At 50.1% G+C, this 15,069-nt stretch overlaps 1 protein-coding gene across 6 annotated transcripts in view; it reads left to right on the top strand.

The window, feature by feature from the left end:
* Nucleotides 1–15,069, top strand: part of ADGRE5 (adhesion G protein-coupled receptor E5) — a 532,637-nt gene that overhangs the window by 379,424 nt on the left and 138,144 nt on the right. The gene's annotated exons all lie outside the window — the stretch shown is intronic.

Here is a 15,069-nt window from a genome sequence, read left to right as displayed (position 1 = left end):
CTTACTACACATAGCCATGTGTTGCAAAGAACTGGTGGCAGTTGCCCCACTCAATGCAGATAATTTGTTTGGCCTGGGCTGGATGAGGATTTATGCTCTTGTCATTATTTCAGTATGGATTCTGCCAAAATATTATATCTGTGTGGTTCCTATATACAAAACCACCATCACGTCACTCCACCATCCACAACTACAAGAAAACTGATGCTCGCCAATGTCGGCTCAGCGACCAGCCATGCAGCAAACATCACCAACCTCATTGCCACAAATGACTTGGACGCCACCTTCATTACTGAGACCGGGATGATCTACTCCTCCACCCACATCCTAGATGTCCTCATCCCCAACAGCTACAGAAATCTACAATGAGACCGTCCAAACAAGATCTCCAGAAGCCTCGCCATCATTCACAAGGCATCATGGCCATGCACCCAGCTGTATGTCGACACTATTGAATCTTTCAAAAATCTTTCCTGCCACTTCCTGCTCTCCCCAATAAACAGTCACTTTTTACCTCATCTACAGACTGCCCAAGCCCAACACCACCTTCATCGAAGACTTCACAGACTTGGTCACCACCATGTCCCTCACACATGCCAACAACATCTTCCTTTGCGACTTCAACATCCCTGCCAATCCAGCAACCAAGTCAATGAATGAAGATCTCCACTGCCTACTCAACACTCTCAACCTAAAGCAGCACTTGAAACACACAACTCACAGGAAATGTAAAATACTCGACCTCATCATCACTGCTCTGCCCACGCTCTATCATAGCCCTCCAAACCCAATCAACTGGTCCGACCATCTGGAAATACCCTTTGGCATTAGTCACATCACACCAGTCAAGCAAACCCATTGGAACCCCTGCAAACAAGCCTTCAGATCAATCAAGAACTTCCCAGTGAAGGCTCTCGTTGATCTCACCAAACTCCACGTCACATGGGCTGATTTACCTCTGACGAACCAAGACTGTGGCACGCTCCTCTAAGAACTCAATGCCACCCTCAGAACTAACATCAACTGCCATGCCCCAGTGTAACAACGCATCCTCAAGCTTAAACCTTCCACACTCTGATACACCTAAGAACTCACCTTCAACAAACAAACAATAAGAAAACAAGAGAAGACTTAGTGAAAATCCTACAACGCATCTGACCTCACCCTGCTTAAGGAACTCTGCGCTACACGCAGGTGACTGATCACCATTGCCAAGGCCAACTACTACAAATACCCCATAGCCAAGGCCAACAATGCAAAGCAGAGCCCTCGTCAGAGCCCTTGTCAAAGCCATCAAGCACTGCATCAACCCACTGCCCATCCCTCCCGTACTTTGCTCCATCGACAAATCCAATGCCATTGACCCTTTCTTCATCAATAAGATCAGCATGATTCACCAACATGTAGACACCAACACTACAACTGACCGTACACTACACATCCCATCTCTCAAAGCAACAACTATCTGTACAACTTTCAAGACACTCACTATGGAACACTTCACTGCCAATCTAGTATCCCTCAAGGCTACATCGTATGCAGTGGACATCCTCCCTGCCTCTGTGCTCAAGACACTTCTGACTGAAGCACTCCTCTCTTACCTGACAATCATCAACAGCTCCCTAACTCAAGTCACACTGAAACCTGACAACCTCTGCAACTTCTGCTGCATCACCTATCTCCCCTTCCTATGTAATATCCTTAACAAAGCAGTCAGGCACGCAACTCCTCCAACACATTGAACCCAACAACGTCTTTCAATCCTACCAATCTGGCTTCAGACCCAGATGTAGCACAAAAATGGCTACCATCAAGGTGATCGATGATGCCTTAAAATCCTTGATGATGGCCATCCTTGCATCCTGTTTCCCCTTGACCTCTCATCAGCATTTGACACAGTAGACCACCAGACACTCACCAATAATCTATATTGCTGCATGGGGATCAGCAAGATCGTCTTCAGCTGGTTCAAACCGTACCTCCACATCATCAACTCTACCCATCTCCTGCGGAGTCCTGCAAGGAACCCTCCTCACTCCACACAACATCCCCATCCACCAATACGTAAATGACACACAGCTCTACCTCAAGATATACTCCATCAAAGACATCCACAGGCTCATGGCTGCTCTCTCATTGATCGAGTTGTTGATGTTCAGTGCTTTCCTGAACCTCAACCCCTCCAAGACTGAATTCCAAATGCAGACCAACGACTCCGAACGGCCGGACATGCAGACCTGGCTCTCCAGTATGCACCTTGAGGGCTTCACACCCAAGCTGGACACCTGTGCCAGGACCCTTGGGTTTGACATAGACAGACACCTTTCCTTCAAACAGCAAATAGCAAGGAAGACACAAACTGCTTGGTACCAACTTTCTCCTGTGAAAAATCAAGCCCTTCATCCCAGAAAATAACTTCAGATCTGCTGTCCAAGTCTCGGTCCTCTCCCACCTGGATGGTGGCAATGTCATTTTGGAAGGCCTTCCGACAACTTCCCTGGCTCCCCTGAGATGTATGATGCAGCACGCTCATCAAAGGACTCAGTAAATTCAACCACATCACACCAGCTCTCGTTGAACTGTACTGGACCCAGAAGTCCCCAAGCTACCTCACTAGAAACCCAGCATCTTTGGAGGCCTACAATCCACCAGACGTAAGATCATGTGGAGACTTTAACCCAATCGATGCAGGAAGGAAATAAAAGAAGACCAGCCTTCTCTGTCTATGCCCCAAGAATCTGGAACCTCCTCCCTGTTCAGGAAGGAGCTCAATACCTTTCTTTCAAGGATTGGCTCCTCCTTAACACCTAGGTCCATAGAGCATCCACTCACCACCATACCTGAGATTGGGTGATCTGATCCCCACCGTTTCCTCCCCTGGCTACCCGCTATATCAATTTCCTTTCCTCTCCTGCTGTCTCTTCTCTCCCTCCTTTGGCTTCCTTGCCTCTCTCCTCTGCCACACCTCTCAGGGGCACACCTCCTCCTCCTTGGATTCCTTGCCCTCCTCTACTTCCTCTTCCGCCCTACCACAGGCTCCTTCTACACCACCGCAGGGAGTACCTCTGTTTTGTACCCCTCCCCGGAAGTCTTTCAAGGGTGTCAACCTTCTCCATATTGGCACTCTCAACTCTTGCTCAGTTGTCAAACACTCCTCTGACATATGTCGTCTCCTGTAAGAACTCAACTGTGATGGCCTTGGTCTCACTGAGACATGGTTCACGGCCAGCTCTGTCACAAGCTTTGACACTCTCCTCCCTGATGGCTACAAGATCCTCTCCGCGCCCAGATTCAACCATTCCGGTGGGGGTGTAGCCTTGAACGTCCCAGAGTGGATTCCTGCCTCTATCATTCCTATGCAAGCCTACTCCTCTTTCGAATGCCTTTTTTGCAGGCTTTCTCTCTCTCCTTGCCATTCCCTCAACGTGGCAACTATCTATCGGCCACCTTCTTTTCCAAGTGGGCGGACCTCTCCTCCTCCCTCCTGGCCTCGACCACTCAACTCCTCCTCCTTGGAGACTTCAACATCCACCTGGATGCTTCCTGTCCCTCCTCTGGACTCTTTCACGGCCTCTGTGACTCTCTCTCTCATTCTATTCTTCCCTATGGCCCAACTCACTCTGCAGGGCACACTCTGGATGTTCTGATCTCCTCAGACCTCCCCCTCTCACCTCTCCTCTCCTCTCTTCTGTAGTGATCACGTTCTCCTCTCGTCTGCTCTCTCTCTACCCCTCAGGCTGAGCCAACCCACACTCTGCCACCCACCTTTTCGGTGATACGACCCATGAAGCGTGTGTCAGATGAGGCTTTCATCACCACTTTCTCTCCCCCTCCTCCACCACTGGCTGACTCACATCCTGACATAGCCCTTTCCATACTCAACTCTTCTATCTCCCGATACTCCTGACGTACTTGCCATTGTCATGTGAATCCGCTTGAAGCCCAAAGCCAAGTGCAACTCCTGGTGTGACTCAGACCTCATCATCCTTAAACGCTAGTGTAGAGTGGCTGAGAGGAAATGGCTGGCACTGTGTGCATCCTCGGACAAACTGGCCGGACGCCTGCTCCAAAGGCAATACAGACTGTCTGTCCTCACCAAGAAAAGAGGTCACCTCCAATCCCGCGTCTCTGCAGCATCTAACAACTCAGCTGAACCCTTCAAAATCTGCAAGGAGCTGGCCAATCCTGCTGCTGCAGTCTGTACCTCTCCTGTCCCTTCCCAGGCCCTCTGCACGGCCCGTGCCTCTCTTTTCATCTCTAAAACCCAGGACATCCTGTCCACCCTCTCGTCCTCTGTTCCTTCTCCCTCTATTCTGTCCTCTACCTCCGGCCTCCCTGCAGCCACCTCTCCTTCACCCTTAACTGCCTTTCCTCTTTTCACCCCTGACGAGGTTTCTAGACATGTCCGATCTATGAAAGTCTTGTCAAAACAGGTTCTTCCCTGTTCTTCCAAAACCATCAAGGACCACATTGACACCCTCGCTCCAGCCTTGACCAACTTCCCCATAATCATTCTTTTGCCATTGGAACCTTCCTTTGCCCCCTGAAGCACTCTCTTGTGCACCCTCTTCTCAAGAAACCCTCAGCCGACCCCTCCTGTCCGGCTAACTGTTGCCCAAGTGTTGGGCAAGTGTCTCCATCACTTCTTTCCTGGGCAAAAACTTGGAAAAGCTGGCCATCTCCCAGCTTAATCTTCACACTAAATCTGTTGGTTCTCTCCATGACCATCAGTCTGGCTTCAGAACAGCCAGAAGCACAAATCCTGCTCTCCTGAACATCCGTGAAGACCTGCTCTCTAACTTTGATGCTAATCACCCCTCCGTCCTCATCTTACTCGATCTCTCATCTGCTTTTAACATGGTCAACCATGCCATCCTGCTCAACCGGCTCCGTGATAACCTGGGTATCACTGATCAGGGCCTGGCCTGGCTGACCTCTTTCCTCTCGGACCGACCCTCCCAGTTCCAACTTGGGTCCTTCCCTCTATCTCTCTCTCTAAATGTGGTGTTCCGCAGGGGTCTAACCTTTCTCCCTGGCTGTTCAATTAATACCTGACACCTTTCGCCCATTGCATTGCCGCTCTCTGCTCCAACTTTCAGTGCTATGCGGATGGCACTTAGCTCATTTGGCTCCTGTCTCTTCTCCCTCTCTCATCTCGGATTACCTGTCTGCATTCCAGGAGTGGTGTGCCCCCAACGATCTCTGCCTGAATGCCAGCAAAATGGAGATCCTCCTCATCGGCTCACCTGCACCTTCCTTTCCTGTCACTCTCTGGCCAAACTCCCTTGGCCCTTTTTCTGCTCCCACCTGTGAGGCTAAGAAACTCTGGGTCATCTTCCACTACTCCTTCTCTCCTCATATCTCTGATGTCTCTAAGAAGACTAACTACCAGCTGCACCTCCTCAGAGGTATTCTCCCTTTCCTCACCTTCCCCCAGAAGCTCCCCATCTCCAGAGCGCTGGATTCCTCTAGGTTGGACTTCTGCAACAGCCTTCTTTTAAATCTACCCACCTCTACTCTACGCCCTCTTCAACTCATCCAGAACAGGACTGCGATTCTTGTTCTTGGCCTCAAGTCCAGGGATCGTATCTCTCCAGCCCCAAAATCTCTCCATTGGCTCCCAGTGGCTGCAAGGATCAAGTTAAAGACCGACTGCATTGTCCACGGCCTTCTGGGGCCTGGGACCGCAGTACCTCCAACTCTCTCTTCAGAAATATCTTCCTACTCAAGCTCTTTGCTCCTCCACCTCCAACTCCTTGAGGGTCATTCGCTTCTCCATGCAACGAGTTTGGTGTAGATCTCTTTCTTCGGTTGGCGCCTCCCTTTGGAACAGCCTCCCTGCCTCTCTGAAACGTGACGAGAACCATCTGCGGTTCCAGAAGCACTTCAAGATTTTCCTCTTTGCTTCTGCCTTCTCTCTTCCTCTCCCCCTGCTGATCTCCTGTCTGATTCTGCACTAGTCACCTGGCTACCCTCTGAATTTGGGCCAGGGCTCTGCCCGCCCAGTTGCTCACCTGCACTGCCTCCTGGCAACCCCTGCACTTTGGGTCTGTATATGTAACCCTAAAGTCCCCTTACCTGCACTTATATGACACCTGCTGTCTGCACTTAACCCACGCACTTGCTACCTGATTGGCTGCACTAATTGTTTTTATCCTTTGTACTGCACTCTCCCATCCTCACCCGGCACTTTTCTCCTCCCCCATCCCCTGTACTTGCGCAATCTCAATGTCACTAGACCTGGTAAGATCGTTGTCTTTTGTCCTCCCTATGTTGCCCCTCCCTTTCCTCATCCCACCTTAAAACACTTGTGTATAGGCACATTACAAATGCAATATCATATCATAGCCAGCCTATGGCTTTACAGTTCCCCTTATGATGTGAAGTGACACAGACAACAGAGAAGTAGACTAGTCCTTGGTCTTGGTTATGTGGTATTTGTTGATTCTTTGGGACAGAGTCAGAGCCTCTTCTCGCACACACTGGACTCTTCAGTGAAAATAAGATTCGTTTTACTGCTCGTACAGGAGTGCCTTATCTATAAGAGAACAGAGAGGTTCGAACATGATCACCACCTTCTCAATAAAAACTCATGCATCCTTCCAAGAACGTGGATGGTTACTTAACTCTGGCCCTGGAACCCTCAATGGGATTCCCAAGGCGTATCAACGAAGGTGGAGTAAATCCATCCAGATTGATAGGGTCTGCATATTCCCACACAGTGTCAATGAGCTTGAATGCGGCAACAAGAGAGTGTACAAGGATGGCGCTGTGGATGCCGCAATGAGATAAGGAACTGGGATGATCTAGAGAGGAAAGCGTTGTCGGGAAATGGATGCCGTAGCATCTAACAAGGAGCTGAATGACGGAGTGTCCACCTGAACTCTGGCGTAAGAGCATCTGGAAATCGGCGTGGAAGCTCCCTACAGAGGGTGAGATGCTGGGGAGTCGAACAGGGAAGCTGGTCACCGGAGCGTTTACCAAGTGTTGTGATTTATGCACAGCCACAGGGGTCGGCCTAGTCACATGTTTGGTAACATGTGGTCATCCGTGTGATCGACCCAGAAAAAGGACCTAGCGGCTTCCCACTCGGCAGTCCGACCAATGCCTCCTGCATGATATTGCAGCACCAAGCTGCGGCGTGCTGTGCATCATCAAGCAGGCAGAGAGCCTGCCTCACATGACCCTGCCATAATGAGCCGCCAACCCAACCCCTACAAGCAGGATCACGCCGATCCTCGCGGCCCCGCTCTGCAGCAAGTCAGGCCAGGAGCCGTCTCTGCGCTGGGACATACCCAGCACCCACAACACTGTTGCCAGAGTCTCCGGGAACCCACCACCAAGGGCTGCGATGCAGGAAGATAGAGAAGTGTTGTGTGAACAAAGGGTGGGGCTGAGTCGTGCCCATGTAGTGCCACTTGGAAGATCTCAATGATCAGCATTGAGCACAGGAGGGGAGTAGCTTAATTAGAACCATGGCAAGCTGATGTCCCACGTGGGATCCTGCGTAGTGTAGTCCTAGTGACAACCGTAGCATATCGTCAGGGCTTATTACCCATGTAGTGGAAATAGCCACACAGATTTACTAGGTTTTAGTCCTCCACACCCACCACCTCTATGGTCCTTGTGGTGGCCTGCCTCCGGTCACTGGGGCGGGCCACACGAAGCGTCAGGGTCACCCGACCCAGTACTGTTGCTGCGGGCACGTAGCCAAGGCTATGCAGGGGGCTCCCTGCCTGGCCCGGATCACTGGGCTGGATACCGTGGGACTGGGGTCACCCCAGTCAGGGCAGCCTCAGACCTGGGCCCTTTGGCCGGGAACACCTGCGCGCATGCGGGTCGTCCCTCCCACACTGATGGTATATGGTGGCACCTGGGTCTCTCCTCGGCCAATCCCCTCTTCTCGTTGACCTACCTCCTTGCCACTTGCTGACGGCCGATACCTCCTCCAACTTGACCCGTTGCATGGGGGCTTCCAGCTTGAGCTGTTGCCTTGAGAGGTCCAATGCGGAGGCACGCACCTCCGCCAACTCTTGGGCGTGACCAAGTTCTAATATTTGTTTGAGGGTTAGCGCTGGGTCCCTGAGGATTTGTTTCCGCAATTTGGATGAGCTGCAGCCATATATACAGGACAATGCAATGCTGCATTGAAACGCATCAAGGCTCTCCCCTACCTCCTGCCTCGCGCACCTCATCCTGAACCATTCATAGTCCATGTTGATCATGGGTCTGAAGTATTCGTTCAGTGCTGCAATGGTGGCGCCATATGTGGCCTGAGGGCTGCAGGGTCCCGAACAGTCTCTGGATGGCCAGGCTGGCTGAGTACAGGAGGGTAGGACATTTTGCTCTTTCCTTGACTTCCACCGCCTCAAAACACAGTTCCAGGTTTTCTACCCAGGCCGTCCACCGGGGGCCTAAACTGGCAGGCGCACCAACCACGTCCAAGGGATACAAGGCCGCCAGCTGCCCACCTGGTCGACACACCACCTCATTCTCCTCATCCGCCATGATGAATGCTGGGTGTACCACAATATGCGCTCACTGATGATGGGCCTCGTGATTGCTGACCACTGTGGAAGTCATTGAGGGTGCACAAGGACTCTGTGTGGAGCTATTACCCTATTGGTGTCTAGCTGGTGGTGATGATATGACAACGGCTAATAGGCCCTGCTGAGCCCAGGTCACAGAGGGTGCACAAGCACTCCTTGGGGAGCCGCTACGCTTGAAGAGTCTGGTGAAGGTAGAAAGTCACGAGGAGTTTGTTACCCTCTTGTTCCCAGCGCACTGGGGCACCTTGGCACTGCACCACCTTCTCGCGGTGGACCAATGGCTTATTGTCCTTAATTCACCCTTTACTTATTGCCCATCGCTAGTTGTAGACAGACAATAAAGAAAATGCTCTTTGTTTTTCTCTTTTTCCTTTATTCTGCTAGCCCGCTGTACATGGGCCAACGCCCCCTCCACGAACCAGCCGTGATAGGGCCGTTGCACGCCCAGTGTTCTTTCGTCATAGCCAACGTGTTATCTGTCCTACTTGGGCACTCCAGCACCCTCCAGGAGGTGCCCGATTGTTTGATGGCCTCCCTTCCTTGTTTTGGGGTCGTTACAGGCCCACTGCTGCTGGCTCCCAGCTACCTCTGTTTTTTTTTTTTTTACTGCGGCCCTGTGTTGCTGGGCCATGCCCCGTCCTTCGTTCAGTCAGTGGGGGGGCCGGGCCACTACAGTCCGCTGCACAGTCTGGGCCTTTTTTATTTGTGTATACTGTGGGCCCATGTGACTATGGGCCCGCCTCCTCTGTGGACCCCTCACCGGGGTTCTTTGATGACGCGGCGTTTGTGCGAGGATTAGCTGCAGACTTCTGCTCCTTCACTGCTGCAGGCCCAGGTCCTCCCAGGCTCTGCCCAACTCCTTTGTTTGGCAGCCGAACCTCCACACAGCCGACGCCGCAGCTGCTGTCTCCACCGTTCTACGGCCACCCGCCACCTAGAGCACCAGGCGCAGCACAGGCCCAGGGCAACACCGATTATGCCCATGTGGCTTTGCTTCTACTGCCTCTTCCAAAGAGGCATCTGGCGGTGCACACACTACGAAGTGTGCGGGACCCAGACCGCCTCATCGCCAATGTGGTGGCCCACCCCCGGTCACCGGGGCGGGCCCCACGAAGCAGCTAGGTCACCCGACCCAGTACTGTTGCTGCGGGCACGCAGCCAAGACTCTGCAGGGGGCTCCCTGCCTGGCCCGGATCACTGGGCTGGATATCGTGGGACTGGGGGTCGCCCCAGTCAGAGCAGCCTCAGCCCTGGGGGCACCCAGGCCGGGCCTGCAGGAACAGGCTGCGGTCATGCAGACAACAAAGACACAAAGAAGACACACACACGCACACTCTCTTCCTGGCGCTCTGCTGCACTGCCTTTTACGTGCCAGCAGAGCCCCTTTTATTAGAGGAGCGTCATGACGCTGTTCCTTAAAGGGGCAACAGGTCCACACAAATGGGAGAAACACCACAGTCCTAACAGATGTGGTCTGCTCGTCTGGTATAGACTAAGAACATTCCTTGAACTACTTTCCTACAGAATTAATGGCTTGACATGACCAATGCAAGGTAATCTGTTAATATTACGTGTTTGTTGAATATTGCAATGCTTAATTACCATGTTTCCAGATTGCAATAACATAGGAAAAGTCATGTACATCAAAGTTCTGCACATTTGTCCACTGTGCGCCACTTGCCAGATCTACGACCAGGAATGCTTTTCTTTATTTGCAATGTAAATGAACAGGCTCCCTCTTGTTAGAGTGTCTTCCATGCTACATTTTGACCACAACTCTGGATTGTGCATTTGATGATGAAGTGAGCATTTTTTGAAAACTTAATAAAAACATACATATGTTGCAAAGGCATTCAAAGGGCAGTAGCTTCAAGACGAAAACGTCTCTTGATCTCACTTCATAAAGACAGGGCTTGCTTCCTCCTCCTGCGGATAGGGCTTGATCCGGATAGGGCTTGAGCCTAATTCATCGCGCTACATACAGACATGGCCAAGGATAGTGAAAGGGGTCAGGGTTCAGGGAGGAAAGCTTGCTCTGTTGCTGGATTAGGTATGGGATGATGTTGCCTGACCGCTATTTGCAATCAGCTCATAGACTGGGTGATCAGCAGTGGATGAAGGATCTTCTTCCCAAGGCATGATGATGATGATAATAATCATCACATATTTTGTTTAGAGCTGCATGACATATTGTAAGTGGTGTGCATTAGTTATAGTTGTTCTATGCCATTTTAATGGTCCTCAATACAGCAAGTTCAGATGGATGAAGGTCTGAGTTTGCCCTGCTAGGATGTCTGAGGACGGACGCATAAGCAGGGCCCACTAGGAAATCGACTTAACAAAGGATTGTATTAATATATCTTACAGGAATGGCCAAAATAAACACATAGGGGCTCATTTTCGTGTTCCCTTTAATCACATGGTGGGGACCCGTTAACGTTCACACTTGGTCAGTGCTGTGTCATTTTCCTGATTTGCATGGTGGAGTGCAAAAGGGGACTGTGAAATGGTGGTGTGTACACTGGTATGCTACCCTTTTGCCCTCTGCTGTGCAAAATGAATAAATGCTGCATGCCATGCATCCATAAAAGGCAGTGTTTACTATTCATTCTTATGAAATCCGCCTGCTTTTTGCTGGTGTAAAAATACATGTGGATTCCATACGACTCTGCAGCTTGATGGCGGAAATGCGGGCGCATTTGCATGGTGGAAAGGGAGGGCGAGTTGGTATTGTAACGTACGATCCGCCTCTCCTCTGCGTCATGCACGTGTTTGAAAACAAGCAGCACCCTGAATTGAATGAGTGCAAGTCGTACACAGGACTTTTTACACATTCAATTAGCAGTACGGAGCGAGGACACTGAGCCCCATAGTCTCTATATTAAACTAAAGGTCGCCAAGATGGTCTTTCTCCCCGGTGAGATAGAGCTCGGGAAAAACTTATTAAAAAGAAAGTGACTCTCATGAAAATAATATAATGGGTTTTGATGCATGAATCTGTTTATATTTGAAAATATTACTTTGTGAAATGTTGATGAAGCTGCTTGACTAAATAGCATTTTAAATTGACGATATTAGATACACTCTTAAATTATGATAGTTTAATTTTTTGCTGTAAATTCTCTTAACTAAATTGACAAGTGATATGTTTCTTTTATCATGTTGTGAATATAAATTATGAATTGTTGAACTTGGACAACAAAGGGCTATGCCAGTGCTCAGTAAATCCGGTATCAGGTGTCCCCCGACAACTCCACAATAAATGTTGTGCACCCTGTAAGGGGGTCTCTTGTCCTAAGGCTTCAGTCCGGGATGTAAGGATCTCGGCCCCCTGTTGGCCGCAGTTCTTAGGTTCTTTTCTCCTTAGGTCACATTCCAGGCTGTTAGCACCATTCTTGGAGCCTGGGGTGGATTCTGCAAGTGGTGCTCTGAGTGGGGAGCCCTTCCAAGCTGGGTTGGACCCATAGGATGATAGGAGTCTGTTCTAGCATTGGGAGGGGCTTTCACTAGGACCCTCATTGCCTCTCTCTCTCAGGGTTCCGCTCCTCCAGCCACCTACTCCAATCTCTCTCTCTCCTCCTCTGTGTCTTGACTCAAGAAGCCTTGTTCCCGCAAAGCTTCTCACCTGGTTACCCCTCTTCCTAGGCTTCCCCCTCTTGCTCTGCTAGCTTCTTTTCAACATAATTTCACTCCAAGTCTCTCTGTAATACCCCAATCCCTAGTCCTTTCTTGGTCATTGACTTCACCACTTCAGTTCTTTCTAATGCCCCCTTGAGGTTACAGAATGTTTGACCCCCACTTCTCTCTGTCACCTCCTCTTTTAAATTCTTATGTTTCTCCACTCCTCCACTCTTTCAACACTCCATCTACCAATGCTGCTTTACATTCCTCTATCTCTTGGTCTTCCCTTAGACACATCTCATCACTATTTTCTCGCAACAGCTGTCTTTTCGCCAACCCGCCTTCTTGACCTCTTTGGGCACCTCCTTCACCACTTTGGGCACCTCCCCTAGAACAATCTGGGATTTCCAATTCCCTGCTATCCTCTTTCCTTCTTCACCCTTTAGGCCGCCTCCCTTGGAATCATTCTGAGTCTCCAGTTACCTACTATCCCTCTCTTCTTCTTCACCCCTTTGGGCACCTCCTTTAGAGTAATTCGGTTTCCAGTTCCATACGGTCCGTCTCGTCTTCTTCTTCTTCTTCTTCCCCCTCCCTATTTTGGGCATCTCCTCCAGCCCTTTGGGCATCAACCTTACAGCAATTCAGGTTTTCCAAATACCTTTCAGCTTTCTCTCTAACAATCTTCACATCTTTGGCAACTTCTTCCCTACCTTCTACTAGGGCCTTCTCCTCCTGGCCCTCTGGGTCAATATCCTCCTAATCAACCATCTAGATCTTACTCTTCCTAGCCAATGGGGTCTCTTGATACCCCACCTTTAGGGTTAGTCTTTACCAAGACTGCAGGGCCCTCCCTGCAGCCTCCTGTCTCCTTCTTACTCCAGCTTTCTGACTCTGTTCTCCAGCCACCTGTCTCCTGTACACTCCAGGCTCCATTTGTTCAGGTCCAGCCACCTGTCTCTAGCTCCTTTTCCAGGATCTTCTCTCCCTCTCCCCCAACCGGCACTGAATGAGCTCTTTCTCATTCCTCCAACACCTAGTAACTGACCTCCTGAGGCTTTGGCCCCTTCTGCCAGCTTCCCTCTGGTGGAATGGGAATCGGGTGTGGTAGATGAGGTGAGGAGTGTCTGCCGGCCTCCACCTCTGGGATGAATTACAGTTATGCTGAGGGATTTGCGATTGGCTCATCCCTCTCCCTGGGTGGTTCTCCTTCTGCCTGCCTAACGCTGACCCTGGCTTCCCAGGGTCCGTAAGTCCATATGTGAAATAGCCTTTCTCATGGAAACCTGCAGTCTGTGTGTGTGTGTGTGGCCATATGTGGATGATGGGACTCTCTGGTCCCATCCACACCCAGGTGCCGGGATGTCTGTTAATGGGCAAATGCTGTGGCCAGTAGCTGTCCATGACTGGATAGCCACTACCAGTTTGAATTGTGCAGATTGTTACCATTCGTGGACGTGGGCAAGCTTCCAGTCCACATCTTGGATAGAAGGAGGACTCCTGCAGTCATTTGATAGATCAGTATTGAAGTCAAGACCTCTATGAAGAAGTGCAGCTATTGATGACCCAAAGCTTACCAGAATCATCTCCAGTGAAGTCCTGGTGAAGCCCTGCTCCTCTTCTTGATCTCCAGAAGACCCTCTTTGGTGCTTTGACCCCTGAATCGGTGGGAGCAACCAGTCTCAACCCCCTGCTTGGGAATCCATGCCTTCTGAGCCATCGGATGTGTACCTGGGCCAACCGATGGGCTGGCCAGCTCTCTCCTGGGCTACCTCACTGTAGCCATCACTGTTATCAGAGCATCCTTGGAACTTGCAAGATCTTCCCTTTCTGCTCCAAGTTAGCTGCTCCTTCTTTTTCATCCTTCTAATACCAACGGAAACCGTGCAGAGCCAGCTCGTGTATTCACCCATGGAAGGTAATCTGTCGCTGCCGCCTGATCATGGTGATTCCCGTTGTAAACCATCTTCTTCGTGCCCTGGAGGTGTCCTGTTGTCCCCGATCCCGCAGAAGTTATCTTCAATGTCTGTTCTGCATAATAGGATTACCTCCCAAACTACAGCCCCTGGGTTGATTAGGAAATTCTCCTTAACAGGTCCCTAGGTAGGAAGGTTCTTGCCCTTTTTTTCAACATTCCAAACTATTTGTCCTTGCGCCCTTTAGTTCAGGCACAACTGAAGAACTTCAAATGCTGCAAAGCCTTGACCTAAAACCCCCTTCAGTGCATGTCCCCTTCACGAGCGTCTCTTCCCCGGGGCTTGAGAGTGGGTACTTGTAGAAACAGCGCCTGGATGTAGGATTCCACATAGAATTTTTAAAGTTTAAGTATTCTGCCAACTAGTTCTTAAAGCTGGAAGAAAAATGTAAATGTTTTAAGTCAATAAAAAAAGTAATTCCCATTCTCAATGGAGGTATATTTTTAGACGCTTAAATTAAGTGAATTGAAAATTAAAGGGAGTATTTTTACCTCAAAATTACTCTTTAGATAATGCAGTAGTAAAAAAGATCCATCCTGTGGCCCTGCTCTGATGGTACATGATGGTTCAAACATATCCGTGGAGCAGTGTGGCTGGATGTCAGATGTTTTGTTGGAAGTGTTTTGACTCCCTATATTTTGGTTGGGAGAATGTACCTGTTTTCAGGGAGTAGGTGTAGCTGATTTAACACTTAACTATAGGGCTGAACCTAGGTGAGAATGATGCTATGTGATATGGAATTGATTGTGGAGCCAGCATACCACCAGACTGTCTAAGGGCGCTGGTTAATGACGACGTAGTGGGTAGGCCATGGATTCTAGAATAACTGAGTGGAGATCCAGGTCGTTTAGGGGCAATCTGAATTGCTAATGGTGCCCGGTGTGTCCAGGTGAAGGCAGAAGAGAAACCTAGTAGGGGCCTCTCTG

This window comes from Ambystoma mexicanum, chromosome 3q (genome assembly GCF_040938575.1).
Source record: "Ambystoma mexicanum isolate Mex_15411 chromosome 3q, UKY_AmexF1_1, whole genome shotgun sequence".
Lineage (NCBI taxonomy): Eukaryota > Metazoa > Chordata > Amphibia > Caudata > Ambystomatidae > Ambystoma > Ambystoma mexicanum.
The sequence above is the reverse complement of the archived record's forward strand: the minus strand, read 5'-3'. Positions and strand labels throughout refer to the sequence as shown.